General features: G+C 53.2%; 1 protein-coding gene and 1 non-coding gene across 3 annotated transcripts in view; both read right to left on the bottom strand.

The window, feature by feature from the left end:
• Positions 1 to 15,827, bottom strand: part of POLDIP3 (DNA polymerase delta interacting protein 3) — a 207,942-nt gene that overhangs the window by 180,453 nt on the left and 11,662 nt on the right. The window lies entirely within an intron of this gene.
• LOC134961996 (5S ribosomal RNA) lies at positions 15,241 to 15,359 on the bottom strand. The gene has a single exon (XR_010187988.1). It is a non-coding gene; the product is annotated as a 5S ribosomal RNA (ribosomal RNA).

Below are 15,827 nucleotides of genomic sequence, written 5' to 3'. Positions count from 1 at the left end.
ACCGGAGTGTGTGGTGTGCTGTGGGAGCAATGGCGCACAGCTGCAGTGCTGTGCGCTACCTTAATGAAGACAGGAGTCTTCTGCCGCCGATTTCATTGTTCTTCTTCTGTCATCTGGCTCTGCATGGGGGCGGCAGCTGCGCGGCTCCGGGAACGGACGATCGAGGTCAGGCCCTGTGTTCGAACCCTCTGGAGCTAATGGTGTCCAGTAGCCTAAGAAGCACAAGCTAGCTGCAAGCAGGTAGGTTTGCTTCTCTCCCCTCAGTCCCACGTAGCAGTGAGTCTGTTGCCAGCAGATCTCACTGAAAATAAAAAACAAAACAAAAAACAAATACTTTCTTTTCTAGCAAGCTCAGGAGAGCCCACTAGGTGCATCCAGCTCTGGCCAGGCACAGATTCTAACTGAGGTCTGGAGGAGGGGCATAGAGGGAGGAGCCAGTGCACACCAGATAGTACCTAATCTTTCTTTTAGAGTGCCCAGTCTCCTGCAGAGCCAGTCTATTCCCCATGGTCCTTACGGAGTTCCCAGCATCCACTAGGACGTCAGAGAAAGGTATGCAACAGGGTACACCATAAGCAGTAAAACAAATGATTGATGATCTAGGTTGACTAGAGGAGTGGTCAAAAACGTGGCAATTACAGCTTAATGGCAAAAAAACCTAAATCAAGCACTTGAGAAAGGGATCTAGGAGTCACTATTCAGGTGACTTAATTGCCAGTAAGCAATGTAATAAACCAATGAGAAAGGCAAGTCAGATGCTTGGTTGCATAGGTAGAGGAGTCAGTACTTGAAATATAAAAAGTAATAATGCCACTCAGTGATGGGGAACCTTTGGCACTTCAGCTTTTGTTGAACTATACATCCGAGGCATGCCCTGCTACAGTTGCGCTATTTGTCCATGCTTAAACTGTAGCAGGGCATGCTGGGATGAGTGGTTTAACAACAGCTGGCGTGCCAAAGATTCCCCATCATTGGTATAGGGTATTGGTACAGCCTCATCTAGAATACTGTGTTCAGTCATGGAGACTACAGTATATCTACAGAAGGATATAAATATATTACAGTCTGTAAAAAGAATGTAAACTAAAATGGAGGATGGCCTACATCACAGAATGTACCAAGAAAGATACACGAGTGAAACAAAAGTCAAAGGAAGAAAAGTATTAGAATACAAGGATATACACTGAAACTGGAAAGAAGTAAGTTTAGAGCAGGGCTTGATTTCTTTCTCAAATCTAGGAGCCAGGAAGAAAATTAAACTTCACTCGCCGCAGCCACATTACTGAGCACCCCCATGCAAACCAACCACCACAGCCACACAACCAAGGTGATACCCCCTGGCAAACAAGCACCCCGCATCCACACTGCAGTGCAGCTAACCCCCAGGCGTCCCTGCAGCCACATTAGTGAGCAGCCTACCCCCAGAGGCAACAAACCCTCGGGGCCACACAAATAAGGGGGTACCTCCACGCAAACAACCACTCCACAGCCTTCCCCCAGGCAAACAATCCCTCCTGCCCTGTGGCCACATCACTACCCCTCCAAAGCCACAATCCCTGGCCACGCATAGACCCTCTTATGGAGACCTCTAAGCAGCCGGAGTCTGGAGACAGCAGACAGAGCAGGATGGGACAGACAGACAGACAGAGACAGAGCAGGCTGCACTCCTGTGCAAGGAATGGCCGCCACAATACAGGCATTCCTCCAAAACTCTCTGCTGGGGCTGTTGGGACTGAAGAGGATCCGATTCCTCCCACCAAAATCTGGTAGCCAGGCAGCAAAATCTAGGGACTACCTGGCACCTGGGACTTGTCGAGCCCTGGTTAAGAGAAAATACAGGTGTAGCCACGCTCATTGTTGCAGCAATGCGTATGCACAGGTATCCACATCATGCAATGCTGCATTATTCGCTGGTCAACCATAGTAATGAATGCGTCTCATTCCCGGGCACACTAGTCGTGCCATCCATGCCATGGATGAGCGTTTCTACATCTGTAGGAGGGAAAATTAGGTCACATAAAGGGAAGTGAATAAGTGAAATAGCCTACAATCAGAGATGTTAAAAGCTAAGACAGTAGACTCCAGAGGGGCAACCCACAGTTCTCAAGACACAAGTGGCTCCGCCACTCCTGACACTGCACACTTTAACCCACGGCCGCCTCAGACCTTGCAGGGCTGCCGGGGGGGCAGAGGCGGGATCCTGGCACTACGTCATAGCCATGCTCCCTGCCCTGTCTGAGTCCTGCCAGTGATGTGGAGAAGCAGCGCCTGTCTGACCTAACTCTCCGTTGGCTCACTGTCAAACCAGTGAGAGCAGCGATAGAAGGCAGAGAGGCACAGAGTGATGGGAGGGGGAGCAGGCAGAGAGGCACAGAGTGATGGGAGGGGGAGAAGGCAGAGAGTGATGGGGGGGAGGGGGGGGAGAAGGCAGAGGCACAGAGTGATGGGAGGGGGAGAAGGCAGAGTGTGATGGGAGGTGGAGAAGGCAGAGTGATGGGGGGGAGGGAGAAGAGAAGGAAGAGGCACAGAGTGATGGGGGGGGGGGGAAGGCAAAGAGGCACAGAGTGATGGGGGGGGGAGAGAAGGCAGAGAGGCACAAAGTGATGGGGGGGGGGGGAAAGGCAGAGAGGCACAGAGTGATGGGGGGGGGGGGAGAAGGCAGAGAGGCACAGAGTGATGGGGGGGGAGAAGGCAGAGAGGCACAGAGTGATGGGGGGGAGAAGGCAGAGAGGCACAGAGTGATGGGGGGGAGAAGGCAGAGAGGCACAGAGTGATGGGGGGGAGAAGGCAGAGAGGCACAGAGTGATGGGGAGAAGGCAGAGAGGCACAGAGTGATGGGAGGGGGAGAAGGCAGAGAGTGATGGGGGGGAGGGGGGGGAGAAGGCAGAGGCACAGAGTGATGGGAGGGGGAGAAGGCAGAGTGTGATGGGAGGTGGAGAAGGCAGAGTGATGGGGGGGAGGGAGAAGAGAAGGAAGAGGCACAGAGTGATGGGGGGGGGGGGGGAGGCAAAGAGGCACAGAGTGATGGGGGGGGAGAGAAGGCAGAGAGGCACAAAGTGATGGGGGGGGGGGGAAAGGCAGAGAGGCACAGAGTGATGGGGGGGGGGGGAGAAGGCAGAGAGGCACAGAGTGATGGGGGGGAGAAGGCAGAGAGGCACAGAGTGATGGGGGGGAGAAGGCAGAGAGGCACAGAGTGATGGGGAGAAGGCAGAGAGGCACAGAGTGATGGGGGGGAGAAGGCAGAGAGGCACAGAGTGATGGGGGGGAGAAGGCAGAGAGGCACAGAGTGATGGGGGAAGGCAAAGAGGCACAGAGTGATGGGGGGAAGGCAAAGAGGCACAGAGTGATGGGGGGGAGTAGGCAGAGAGGCACAAAGTGATGGAGGGGGGAGAAGGAAGAGAGGCACAGAGTGATGTGGGGGAGAAGGCAGAGAGGCACAGAGTGATGGGGGGGAGAAGGCAGAGAGGCACAGAGTGATGGGGGAAGGCAAAGAGGCACAGAGTGATGGGGGAAGGCAAAGAGGCACAGAGTGATGGGGGGGGGGGGGAGTAGGCAGAGAGGCACAAAGTGATGGAGGGGGGAGAAGGAAGAGAGGCACAGAGTGATGTGGGGGAGAAAGCAGAGAGGCACAGAGTGATGGGGGGGAGAAAGCAGAGAGGCACAGAGTGATGGGGGGGAGAAAGCAGAGAGGCACAGAGTGATGGGGGGGAGGCAGAGAGGCACAGAGTGATGGGGGGGAGAAGGCGGAGAGGCACAGAGTGATGGGGGGGAGAAGGCGGAGAGGCACAGAGTGATGGGGGGGAGAAGGCGGAGAGGCACAGAGTGATGGGGGGGAGAAGGCGGAGAGGCACAGAGTGATGGGGGTGAGAAGGCGGAGAGGCACAGAGTGATGGGGGGGAGAAGGCAGAGAGGCACAGAGTGATGGGGGGGAGAAGGCAGAGAGGCACAGAGTGATGGGGGGAGAAGGCAGAGAGGCACAGAGTGATGGGGGGAGAAGGCAGAGAGGCACAAAGTGATGGGGGGGAGAAGGCAGAGAGGCACAAAGTGATGGGGGGGAGAAGGCAGAGAGGCACAGAGTGATGGGGGGGAGAAGGCAGAGAGGCACAGAGTGATGGGGGGGGAGAAGGCAGAGAGGCACAGAGTGATGGGAGGGGAGAAGGCAAAGAGGCACAAAGTGATGGGGAGGAGAAGGCAAAGAGGCACAAAGTGATGGGGGGGAGAAGGCAGAGAGGCACAAAGTGATGGGGGGAGAAGGCAGGGAGGCACAGAGTGATGGGGGGAGAAGGCAGAGAGGCACAGAGTGATGGGGGGAGAAGGCAGAGAGGCACAGAGTGATGGGGGGGAGAAGGCAGAGAGGCACAGAGTGATGGGGGAGAAGGCAGAGAGGCACAGAGTGATGGGGGGGGAGAAGGCAGAGAGGCACAGAGTGATGGGGGGGGAGAAGGCAGAGAGGCACAGAGTGATGGGGGGGAGAAGGCAGAGAGGCACAGAGTGATGGGGGGAAGGCAAAGAGGCACAGAGTGATGGGGGGGAAGGCAAAGAGGTACAGAGTGATGGGGGGGGGAAGGCAGAGAGGCACAGAGTGATGGGGGGAGAAGGCAGAGAGGCACAGAGTGATGGGGGGGAAAAGCAGAGAGGCACAGAGTGATGGGGGGGAGAAGGCAGAGAGGCACAGAGTGATGGTGGAGCAGAGGCAGAGAGGCACAGAGTGATGGGGGGAGAAGGCAGAGAGGCACAGAGTGATGGGGGGAGAAGGCAGAGAGGTACAGAGTGATGGGGGAGAAGGCACAGAGTGATGGGGGGGAGAAGGCAGAGAGGCACAGAGTGATGGTGGAGCAGAGGCAGAGAGGCACAGAGTGATGGGGGGAGAAGGCAGAGAGGCACAGAGTGATGGGGGGAGAAGGCAGAGAGGCACAGAGTGATGGGGGAGAAGGCACAGAGTGATGGGGGGGAGAAGGCAGAGAGGCACAGAGTGATGGGGGGAGAAGGCAGAGAGGCACAGAGTGATGGAGGGGGGAGAAGGCAGAGAGGCACAGAGTGATGGAGGGGGGAGAAGGCAGAGAGGCACAGAGTGATGGAGGGGGGAGAAGGCAGAGAGGCACAGAGTGATGGAGGGGGGAGAAGGCAGAGAGGCACAGAGTGATGGGGGGGAGAAGGCAGAGAGGCACAGAGTGATGGGGGGGAGAAGGCAGAGAGGCACAAAGTGATGGGGGGGAGAAGGCAGAGAGGCACAGAGTGATGGGGGGAGAAGGCAGAGAGGCACAGAGTGATGGGGGGAGAAGGCAGAGAGGCACAGAGTGATGGGGGGGAGAAGGCAGAGAGGCACAGAGTGATGGGGGGAGAAGGCAGAGAGGCACAAAGTGATGGAGGGGGGAGAAGGCAGAGAGGCACAGAGTGATGGGGGGGAGAAGGCAGAGAGGCACAGAGTGATGGGGGGGAGAAGGCAGAGAGGCACAGAGTGATGGGGGGAGAAGGCAGAGAGGCACAGAGTGATGGGGGGGAGAAGGCAAAGAGGCACAGAGTGATGGGGGGGAGAAGGCAGAGAGGCACAGAGTGATGGGGGGAGAAGGCAGAGAGGCACAAAGTGATGGGGGGAGAAGGCAGAGAGGCACAAAGTGATGGGGGAGAAGGCAGAGAGGCACAGAGTGATGGGGGGGGAAGGCAAAGAGGCACAGAGTGATGGGGGGGGGAGAAGGCAGAGAGGCACAGAGTGTTGGGGGGGAGAAGGCAGAGGGGCACAGAGTGATGGGGGGAGAAGGCAGAGGCACAGAGTGATGGGGGGGGAGAAGGCAGAGAGGTACAGAGTGATGGGGGGGGAGAAGGCAGAGAGGTACAGAGTGATGGGGGGGGAGAAGGCAGAGAGGCACAGAGTGATGGGGGGCGGAGAAGGCAGAGAGGCACAGAGTGATGGGGGGGGGAGAAGGCAGAGAGGCACAGAGTGATGGGGGGCGGAGAAGGCAGAGAGGCACAGAGTGATGGGGGAGAAGGCAGAGAGGCACAGAGTGATGGGGGGGAGAAGGCAGAGAGGCACAGAGTGATGGGGGGAGAAGGCAGAGAGGCATAAAGTGATGGGGGGGAGAAGGCAGAGAGGCACAGAGTGATGGGGGGGGGGGCAAAGAGGCACAGAGTGATGGGGGGGAGAAGGCAGAGAGGCACAGAGTGTTGGGGGGGAGAAGGCAGAGAGGCACAGAGTGATGGGGGGGGAAAGCAGAGAGGCACAGAGTGATGGGGGGAAAAAGCAGAGAGGCACAGAGTGATGGGGGGGAGAAGGCAGAGAGGCACAGAGTGATGGGGGGAGAAGGCAGAGAGGCACAGAGTGATGGGGGGAGAAGGCAGAGAGGCACAGAGTGATGGGGGGAGAAGGCAGAGAGGCACAGAGTGATGGGGGGGAGGCAGAGAGGCACAAAGTGATGGGGAGAAGGCAGAGAGGCACAAAGTGATGGAGGGGGGAGAAGGCAGAGAGGCATAAAGTGATGGAGGGGGGAGAAGGCAGAGAGGCACAAAGTGATGGGGGGGAGAAGGCAGAGAGGCACAGAGTGATGGGGGGGAGAAGGCAGAGAGGCACAGAGTGATGGGGGGGGAGAAGGCAGAGAGGCACAGAGTGATGGGAGGGGAGAAGGCAAAGAGGCACAAAGTGATGGGGAGGAGAAGGCAAAGAGGCACAAAGTGATGGGGGGGAGAAGGCAGAGAGGCACAAAGTGATGGGGGGAGAAGGCAGGGAGGCACAGAGTGATGGGGGGAGAAGGCAGAGAGGCACAGAGTGATGGGGGGAGAAGGCAGAGAGGCACAGAGTGATGGGGGGGAGAAGGCAGAGAGGCACAGAGTGATGGGGGAGAAGGCAGAGAGGCACAGAGTGATGGGGGGGGAGAAGGCAGAGAGGCACAGAGTGATGGGGGGGAGAAGGCAGAGAGGCACAGAGTGATGGGGGGGAGAAGGCAGAGAGGCACAGAGTGATGGGGGGAAGGCAAAGAGGCACAGAGTGATGGGGGGGAAGGCAAAGAGGTACAGAGTGATGGGGGGGGGGAAGGCAGAGAGGCACAGAGTGATGGGGGGAGAAGGCAGAGAGGCACAGAGTGATGGGGGGGAAAAGCAGAGAGGCACAGAGTGATGGGGGGGAGAAGGCAGAGAGGCACAGAGTGATGGTGGAGCAGAGGCAGAGAGGCACAGAGTGATGGGGGGAGAAGGCAGAGAGGCACAGAGTGATGGGGGGAGAAGGCAGAGAGGTACAGAGTGATGGGGGAGAAGGCACAGAGTGATGGGGGGGAGAAGGCAGAGAGGCACAGAGTGATGGTGGAGCAGAGGCAGAGAGGCACAGAGTGATGGGGGGAGAAGGCAGAGAGGCACAGAGTGATGGGGGGAGAAGGCAGAGAGGCACAGAGTGATGGGGGAGAAGGCACAGAGTGATGGGGGGGAGAAGGCAGAGAGGCACAGAGTGATGGGGGGAGAAGGCAGAGAGGCACAGAGTGATGGAGGGGGGAGAAGGCAGAGAGGCACAGAGTGATGGAGGGGGGAGAAGGCAGAGAGGCACAGAGTGATGGAGGGGGGAGAAGGCAGAGAGGCACAGAGTGATGGAGGGGGGAGAAGGCAGAGAGGCACAGAGTGATGGGGGGGAGAAGGCAGAGAGGCACAGAGTGATGGGGGGGAGAAGGCAGAGAGGCACAAAGTGATGGGGGGGAGAAGGCAGAGAGGCACAGAGTGATGGGGGGGAGAAGGCAGAGAGGCACAGAGTGATGGGGGGAGAAGGCAGAGAGGCACAGAGTGATGGGGGGGAGAAGGCAGAGAGGCACAGAGTGATGGGGGGAGAAGGCAGAGAGGCACAAAGTGATGGAGGGGGGAGAAGGCAGAGAGGCACAGAGTGATGGGGGGGAGAAGGCAGAGAGGCACAGAGTGATGGGGGGGAGAAGGCAGAGAGGCACAGAGTGATGGGGGGAGAAGGCAGAGAGGCACAAAGTGATGGGGGGAGAAGGCAGAGAGGCACAAAGTGATGGGGGAGAAGGCAGAGAGGCACAGAGTGATGGGGGGGAAGGCAAAGAGGCACAGAGTGATGGGGGGGGGAGAAGGCAGAGAGGCACAGAGTGTTGGGGGGGAGAAGGCAGAGGGGCACAGAGTGATGGGGGGAGAAGGCAGAGGCACAGAGTGATGGGGGGGGAGAAGGCAGAGAGGTACAGAGTGATGGGGGGGAGAAGGCAGAGAGGTACAGAGTGATGGGGGGGGAGAAGGCAGAGAGGCACAGAGTGATGGGGGGCGGAGAAGGCAGAGAGGCACAGAGTGATGGGGGGGGGAGAAGGCAGAGAGGCACAGAGTGATGGGGGGCGGAGAAGGCAGAGAGGCACAGAGTGATGGGGGAGAAGGCAGAGAGGCACAGAGTGATGGGGGGGAGAAGGCAGAGAGGCACAGAGTGATGGGGGGAGAAGGCAGAGAGGCATAAAGTGATGGGGGGGAGAAGGCAGAGAGGCACAGAGTGATGGGGGGGGAGGCAAAGAGGCACAGAGTGATGGGGGGGAGAAGGCAGAGAGGCACAGAGTGTTGGGGGGGAGAAGGCAGAGAGGCACAGAGTGATGGGGGGGGAAAGCAGAGAGGCACAGAGTGATGGGGGGAAAAAGCAGAGAGGCACAGAGTGATGGGGGGGAGAAGGCAGAGAGGCACAGAGTGATGGGGGGAGAAGGCAGAGAGGCACAGAGTGATGGGGGGAGAAGGCAGAGAGGCACAGAGTGATGGGGGGAGAAGGCAGAGAGGCACAGAGTGATGGGGGGGAGGCAGAGAGGCACAAAGTGATGGGGAGAAGGCAGAGAGGCACAAAGTGATGGAGGGGGGAGAAGGCAGAGAGGCACAAAGTGATGGAGGGGGGAGAAGGCAGAGAGGCACAAAGTGATGGGGAGAAGGCAGAGAGGCACAAAGTGATGGAGGGGGGAGAAGGCAGAGAGGCACAGAGTGATGGGGGGGAGAAGGCAGAGAGGTACAGAGTGATGGGGGGGAGAAAGCAGAGGCGCACAGAGTGATGGGGGGAAAAAGCAGAGAGGCACAGAGTGATGGGGGGGGAGGCAGAGAGGCACAAAGTGATGGGGGGTGAGGTAGAGAGGCACAGAGTGATGGGGGGGGGAGAAGGCAGAGAGGCACAGAGTGATGGTGGAGCAGAGGCAGAGAGGCACAGAGTGATGGTGGAGCAGGCAGAGAGGCACAGAGTGAAGGCTGGCTTGTTTCAGTGTGTTTCATGTGGATCTGGATTGTTTCAGTGTTTCTCACCCCCAGTGTCATGCTCCTACATTATACTAGCCACAACCCTTTTTTGCACACGCACCTTTTAGCGCGCACATGATACCAGCTCTTTCACTTGACTACATACATTTTTAGACTCTCTCTCTCTGACTGGTTGGCCACCCCTGTAGTAGAGCAATTTAAACATGATGATTGGGATACACATAAGGATATCCTTACAAAAGAACTAAAGATCAAATAGGTTTGATGTTACCAAAAGATTTAAAATAAAAATTTAATTGGCAGACAAGATGGGCAAAGCGGTTCTTATCTGCTATGTTTCTAGGAGATTAAATGGTTAGAAGGAAAATTAGTATGTACCATTTGTTATTTTAAGTCAAAATCTAAGTAGACTGCCCTTGTATGTGTCGGAATCACATATACCGATACAGATATCCAACATAAAGCATATTTAGATCAGAAAAAGGATTTTTAAGGGAGAAACGGAAACTACAGATAAATCCATCTTTGATGTACACAAATTAAGATAATAAAAGTTCCCACAATCTACTGCAGACTTGTGGAAAGATTTTTACACAAAAATACTACTGTACAGGACAGTGTAGTGTAGCAATGACTTAGCGGCTGTACTGTGAGGTGTTTCAGTATGTGTAATAGAAGTGCCAAGTTTGTGGCTGAACAGTGAGAGTGTGCCAGTGGTGTTGCAGCATCAAGCGAGTGTCCATATTCTGTAGGGTCACATTATAGTGCCGTGTGCATTATAATGTGTAATTCAGTGTAGTGCCGATTGTAGAATCTTCTGGATGCCAGTACTTTGGGAGCAACGTAGCGCACATGGCAAATGAACGTAGTTGGGGAGACTTATGTAAAATATAACAAGTGGTGATGGAATATTTCTGGAGTACACTATATATAGAGGTTATTGCTTTCTGCAAAACAGAACTAAAAATATACACGGTTACTATTAAAGAAGTAGGACACGTTCAGTGTTTTATATAAACCAAAGTAATATTGATATATTCAAAATACTTACGTGGATATGTAGTATATGTCTGTAATTATCCATGACTTACGAGGTCATTCAGATCTGATTGCTGCTGTGCGTTTTCACGCAGCGGGCGATGAGATCTGAACTGCACATGCACCGCAATGTGCAGGCGCGACGGAAGGCTGCAACGGGGATCGCCGGTCAGCGATGGGACTGTATGAAGGATCCGTTCGCAAGGAGATTGACAGGAAGAGGCCGTCTGTGGTTGGCAACTGACTGTTGACAGGGAGTGTCAGGAAAAACGCAGGGACAGGGAGGGTGTCTGACATCAAATCCGGTCCCGAACAGCCCTATGTGATCGCAGCGGCTGAGTAAATCCTGGGCTGCGTAGAGACTGTACAAAATCAGTTTGTGCAGCTCTGCTACACATGCGATCGCACACTTGCACAGTGAAAATACCCTCCCACCTGTAGGCGGCGACTATCTGCCTAGTGATCAGATCTGAATGACCACTAAGTTACAAATGTTCTGTGTGTGTCTTTTCATTTCTCTGGGGTTTTCGGTGCCCCATATACGCACTATGTGTTTGCCGACTTTCCCACTGATGTGGAATGTCTATTCACGACTGAAAATTAGCCAGTCGAAGAAAGCATCACCTTCTTCACTCCACAGCTGCATGTCCGTGCAGAAAAGTAAGAGGTTGTACTCGTTACTTAAACTTTGCAGTAACTGTAGCCCACATGGAAACATTTATAAACTTTTCTGCTAAATGTTCCATACTGTCAGTTGTGGAACCTGTAGTTCTAAATTTGCACGTGTTGTAGACTTCTTAGGGCTGCGCATGTAGGTCTCACAGACATGAGCCACTTGTTCCTCTGACACAGGTGGCCTTCCAGAACTTTTCCCTTTGCATAAACAACCAGTGTTCAGAAATTTCTTGCTCTACTTGTAGGCGGAGATTTCCCATCGTGTTCTAAAAGGTCGCTGTACAACAGTAATCAGGATTTTGGTACTTACCGATAAATCCCTTTCTCCGATTCCACAGGGGCCACTGGAGTGTAGTTACAATGGGGAGATAGTAGGTGGTATTGGTAGCTGGCACTTTAAAAATTCTCACACTGTGGCTAGCTCCTCCCCTACTATCTCCCCTCCAAGCCAGTCTACGTTAAACTGTGCCCGAGGAGAGCTGTAATAAACAAACCGTAAGGTAGAGGAGGTTAACGACGCCCTGTAAACCAGGCGAACACAAACTAAACCTGGAACAGAACCTGACAAAAAACCAGGCTAGCCTGAACCCAACAAGCAGTCATATGGTGATCTGCAATCGTTAATCAAACAAAAATCAGGAGAAACAGCGCTGGGCGGGCGTCCAGTGGCCCCTGTGGAATCGGAGAAAGGGATTTATCGGTAAGTACCAAAATCCTGATTTCTCCTTCATCCACTAGGGGCCACTGGAGTGTAGTTACAATGGGGACGTCCCAGAGCTCCCAAAAAACGGGTGGGAAAGCGCTGAGAGTCCTGTAAAAACTGCTCGGCCAAACAGTGATGCAGAGGCCGTAAAAGTGTCAAACTTGTAGAATTTGACAAAACGAATGTCGGTTTGACCAAGTAGCCGCCCGACAAAATATTCATGGAGACCCCGCGGGCGGCTGCCCACGAAGGTCTTACAATGCGCGTAAAGCGCGCTGAATTGGAAAACGGAGGTTCCCTAGTAACCGCCAAGAAGACTGTCTGATGATCAGATGTATCCAACTGTCCAGCATATGCTGGGGCCCCGGCTATTTAGTACGGGAGCATCGTCCAGAGCAAAGAAGAAAAAACACTTCATCGAATAGCCTGAGACCTCTGTAGAGAGAGTTGACGAGCCCTGACAACATTCAGAGAGGATTGAAAACCACTAGTGTCAGATTTATATGAAAAATGGACCTCCCCTCTGGAAGAAACGACCGCTGAGGCCGAAGCCGAGCCCGGGGAGTTGCCAATAGAGTACTCCCTGAACAAGAGGCCGAACTTACGGCCGCTAGGCTAATCTCATTTGGAAGAAAAGCGAAAAAGGCAGAGACCTAAAATTCCGGTCAGTGTGGTTTGAAGCGCAGCGGAGCAAAAAACCTCCCAGAGAAACCAAAGATGAATGGTAACTGGAAGAAGGGGGAAAAACCCCCTTTTATCTTCATTATGTTCCATAAAGTTTTCCCAAAGTGGCAAAAGCGAGAAGAGGTAATAGACTTCTGAAATCGGAGCCCAGTAGGCCTAACCGAACTAGGGAACTCCTCCCTTCTGAGGTCTCGTGAACAGTCACACGGGTAACCGAAACCAGTGTAAAATTGAACAAGGAGAAAAAAAGGAGCCTGTTGAAGTAGACAGTCCAGTCGAGGTAGGAGCCAAGGCTCCTCTACTGACAACAGGCGTATCTGTATCTTCAAGTCATGCGTGGCCCAACCAGCGCCACCGAGAGGACTAGCACGCATAATCTCCTCCTGTGTTACTGAACATGAAGTAGAAATAGAAAAGGAGGCAGGATAGAATAACCAGAAAACTCCCCGGAGCCCTGAGGGCCTCCACGGCTACTGCCGTCCGAGAGTAATAAAGGGTTAAAGAGTCAGTCAGAACGCCCTGAGGTCGATCCGAAATCTCCGCCCACAGCGGACCAGCTGACAAAACTCCGGGGCATGTTCCCTCACCCAGGAGTCTGACCTGGTGGCTTGATCTGGAAACAAGATTGTTGTCCCCCGTTCCGAGAGGAATGGAGGCGACCACTCATTACGTCGCAACTTGACTGAAGAAATAGAGTCTCTGGTGCCGAGGAATGAAAAAAACCTCTGACGGACCGTGTTGAGAAACGTCTATGCGGAGCATAAATTGGATCTGTGTCGAATCAGAAGCTCGTGGATCCTCCGGATATTCAGAAGCCACCTAATGTACAGAGTGGGATAGTAGCAGTAAATTGTCCCATTAGGGAACCAACGTCACCCACTGCCCTTGAAAAAGAGTTATTCTGTTATCTTCCTAAACTCTGTGGGAGCGGAAGAGAGAAGAGTAAAGGACTTACAGTGAAAATGAGAATCCTGTTAAGGGGGAATCTGAGAAAAGCCTGTCCAACGGAAATCAGTAAACAGGCATCTCTGAAGACAAGGGACACGTAAAACTCCCTTTCTTGTTTAAACTAGCAATCACAGACTAAAAGGATTGTAAGGCCAGAATAGGCCTGTCCGAGCCACTTGGCTTCGGAACGTGAAAAGAAAACAAAGGCCTGAGAACTGTCCTAATTCAAATGATATGTGTAAAACAGGGATCAACACCCTTTGCGGTTAGAAACCTATGGAGCGCAGCCTGCAGTATGACTCTCTTGTCATCGTAAATCAGCCGACCCATGCCGAGGGACTCCTGAGACGGTTGTAACCGCCCAAGCCTTCTCCCATCGACCTGCGCCTACCCTGGGACCCTGCAGGTGTAATGGGTGTATAGGATGACATAAAATCAGACTGGACTGAGGATGTTGAACCTCTGCTTCAGCCTTTTTACCCTGAGAACCCCTGGCGACGAAGATATCACCCGTGTGGAGTCAAAAACCTGAAAGGGCACGAAAAAATCTAAAGGGAAGACCAGTAAAGGTCTGTCTTGGAGCTGGGGCAGTAGTAGGAGAAATCAAAGTGGACCTACCTCCATTGGTTCAAGAAATCCTGCAGAAAGTTCCTTCCCCAGAACCATCTGCCCCGTAGGATTTCATGTTTACTTGTCACTGTCGCAGCCCCAGAGGTCGTCGGGTTAAGACAGCCCAAGCGAAGATGCAGGGTCCGAGTCTGTAGACATGGAGACCTCCAAGGAACATAAAGCAGAATCGTGATTCTGACCTGTATCAAAGTATCAATTGATCCTGATGCGAAGCATCCTGTAACCTAGAGGACAATTGTTCCCCAACCTACCTGCTCCGGATACGGTAGAACCATGCTGCCGCATATGTCGATGGATCCCTGAGCAAGGTTGCCTCAGGAAAACGGCGGCTTGATGGACCGGCGATACACCGAGGTGTATACCCTAGAGAGGTTCTGATACCATCTCCTGCCATCTGCGGGGAAAAGATAGGAAAACAAACCCTGTTTGATACCTGATATTGTGTATTCGGGTGTCTGTTGGCCGCCTACCGGAGCCTGTCCAGCTCATCCGAAACTGAACCAGTCGCTGTCATTTTCGTCAATGGCGTGGAACCCTGATGGACTTGACGTGTCCTCCTCCTTTACCTGCAGTATCAGATGAACTGCTGTATTATGTACCTGTATATTCTGAGACACTGGTTCAGATCCACAGAAAACAGACATCAGTAATGCATGGAATGTTAGCAAAGTTTCTTTTTGGAAAGGTGTGTTTGGTCCCGCTGTGATTTGATCCTGTGACCTTGGAAACCAAAGTCCAAGGGCTTACCTGATGAGCTATTGTCTGGTTAATAGTGACATTACCTGCATCATTGATCAAACAGGGGTGTGCAGGTGCGTGGAGGGCGAAGCAGATGGCTCCGCCGCATACTTCACACCTAAGAGGGAATTCTTCGACTATCCCAGGAGAGACAAACGAAAGGAGAAAAGGTGGGTTAAATAAACAGAGCCCTACGTAAGGTCTGCACTATAATGTGTAGTGACCGATACGATTAAAATAAACTTTCTGGAGCAGCGGAGACCTGAACCAGCAACGCTGCGCTGTGGGACAGGAGTCTTAGCCCTAGGCTATAGGAGTTCTCCTTAAAGTTTTGTTTGGATTCAAACCCCTGTTCAGATACCCGCTACTAGCGTACTGAGCCGCAGCGCTATTTGTCTGATGCCTTACACGCATTCCACAATTACAAATAGCATTAGTAACTAGTGACAACAAGGAATAATAAAGGGAAGGCAACACCCCGCCCTGTATTTAGTGTACCGCTAATTAAGGTGCACCAGATGTTTCTCTGAGGTTCCGCTGGCTTTTCAAAATGGTGACCAGCCTGTGAGAAAGATGGGGGAAAATGTTATGTGCAAGATGTTGTTATTAGAAAACATTGCGGAAGTAGCCTACAGCACCTGGTATTCCCAGGCGGTCTCCCATCCAAGTACTAACCGGGCCTGACCCTGCTTAGTTTCCGAGATCAGACGAGATCGGGCGTGTTCAGGGTGGTGTGGCCGTAGGCTTTTATCCCCTATATCTGGTATTTTATGGATTTATCTATATACATACCTACACGCACTTAAATATATATATCTATATATATACATGCACAAACATAACTATATATGTATATATACACACACACCGTAGGTAAATAAATAAATACTGCACAGTAGATCCTTTTAATTATTATTGAGCTGAGTCCCAGCTACTGTAATAGAGCAGGTTCCCTGATTTGCAAGTAGGGAAATGCTGGGTATAGAGGACTCTACTGCAGGAGGAATGTATCTATATTTCAGCAGCCTGAAGTATCGAAAAGTTACAAATCCCAGAGCTGTTGCCTAGCGACGGGGAGACCTGGGAGCCCGCTGAGTAAAGCGGGTTAACTGTTAATATACCTGGGACTTTATTTGTATTTGTCTCTGAGTATGCAAGATTAGCCCACTGGGCTATAGGAGACACTGCAAATATGAAGCCAGGTCTGTGCAGG

Source organism: Pseudophryne corroboree, chromosome 9 (genome assembly GCF_028390025.1).
Source record: "Pseudophryne corroboree isolate aPseCor3 chromosome 9, aPseCor3.hap2, whole genome shotgun sequence".
In the NCBI taxonomy this organism is placed as follows: Eukaryota; Metazoa; Chordata; class Amphibia; order Anura; family Myobatrachidae; genus Pseudophryne; species Pseudophryne corroboree.
This window is presented reverse-complemented; position numbering and strand designations above follow the sequence as displayed.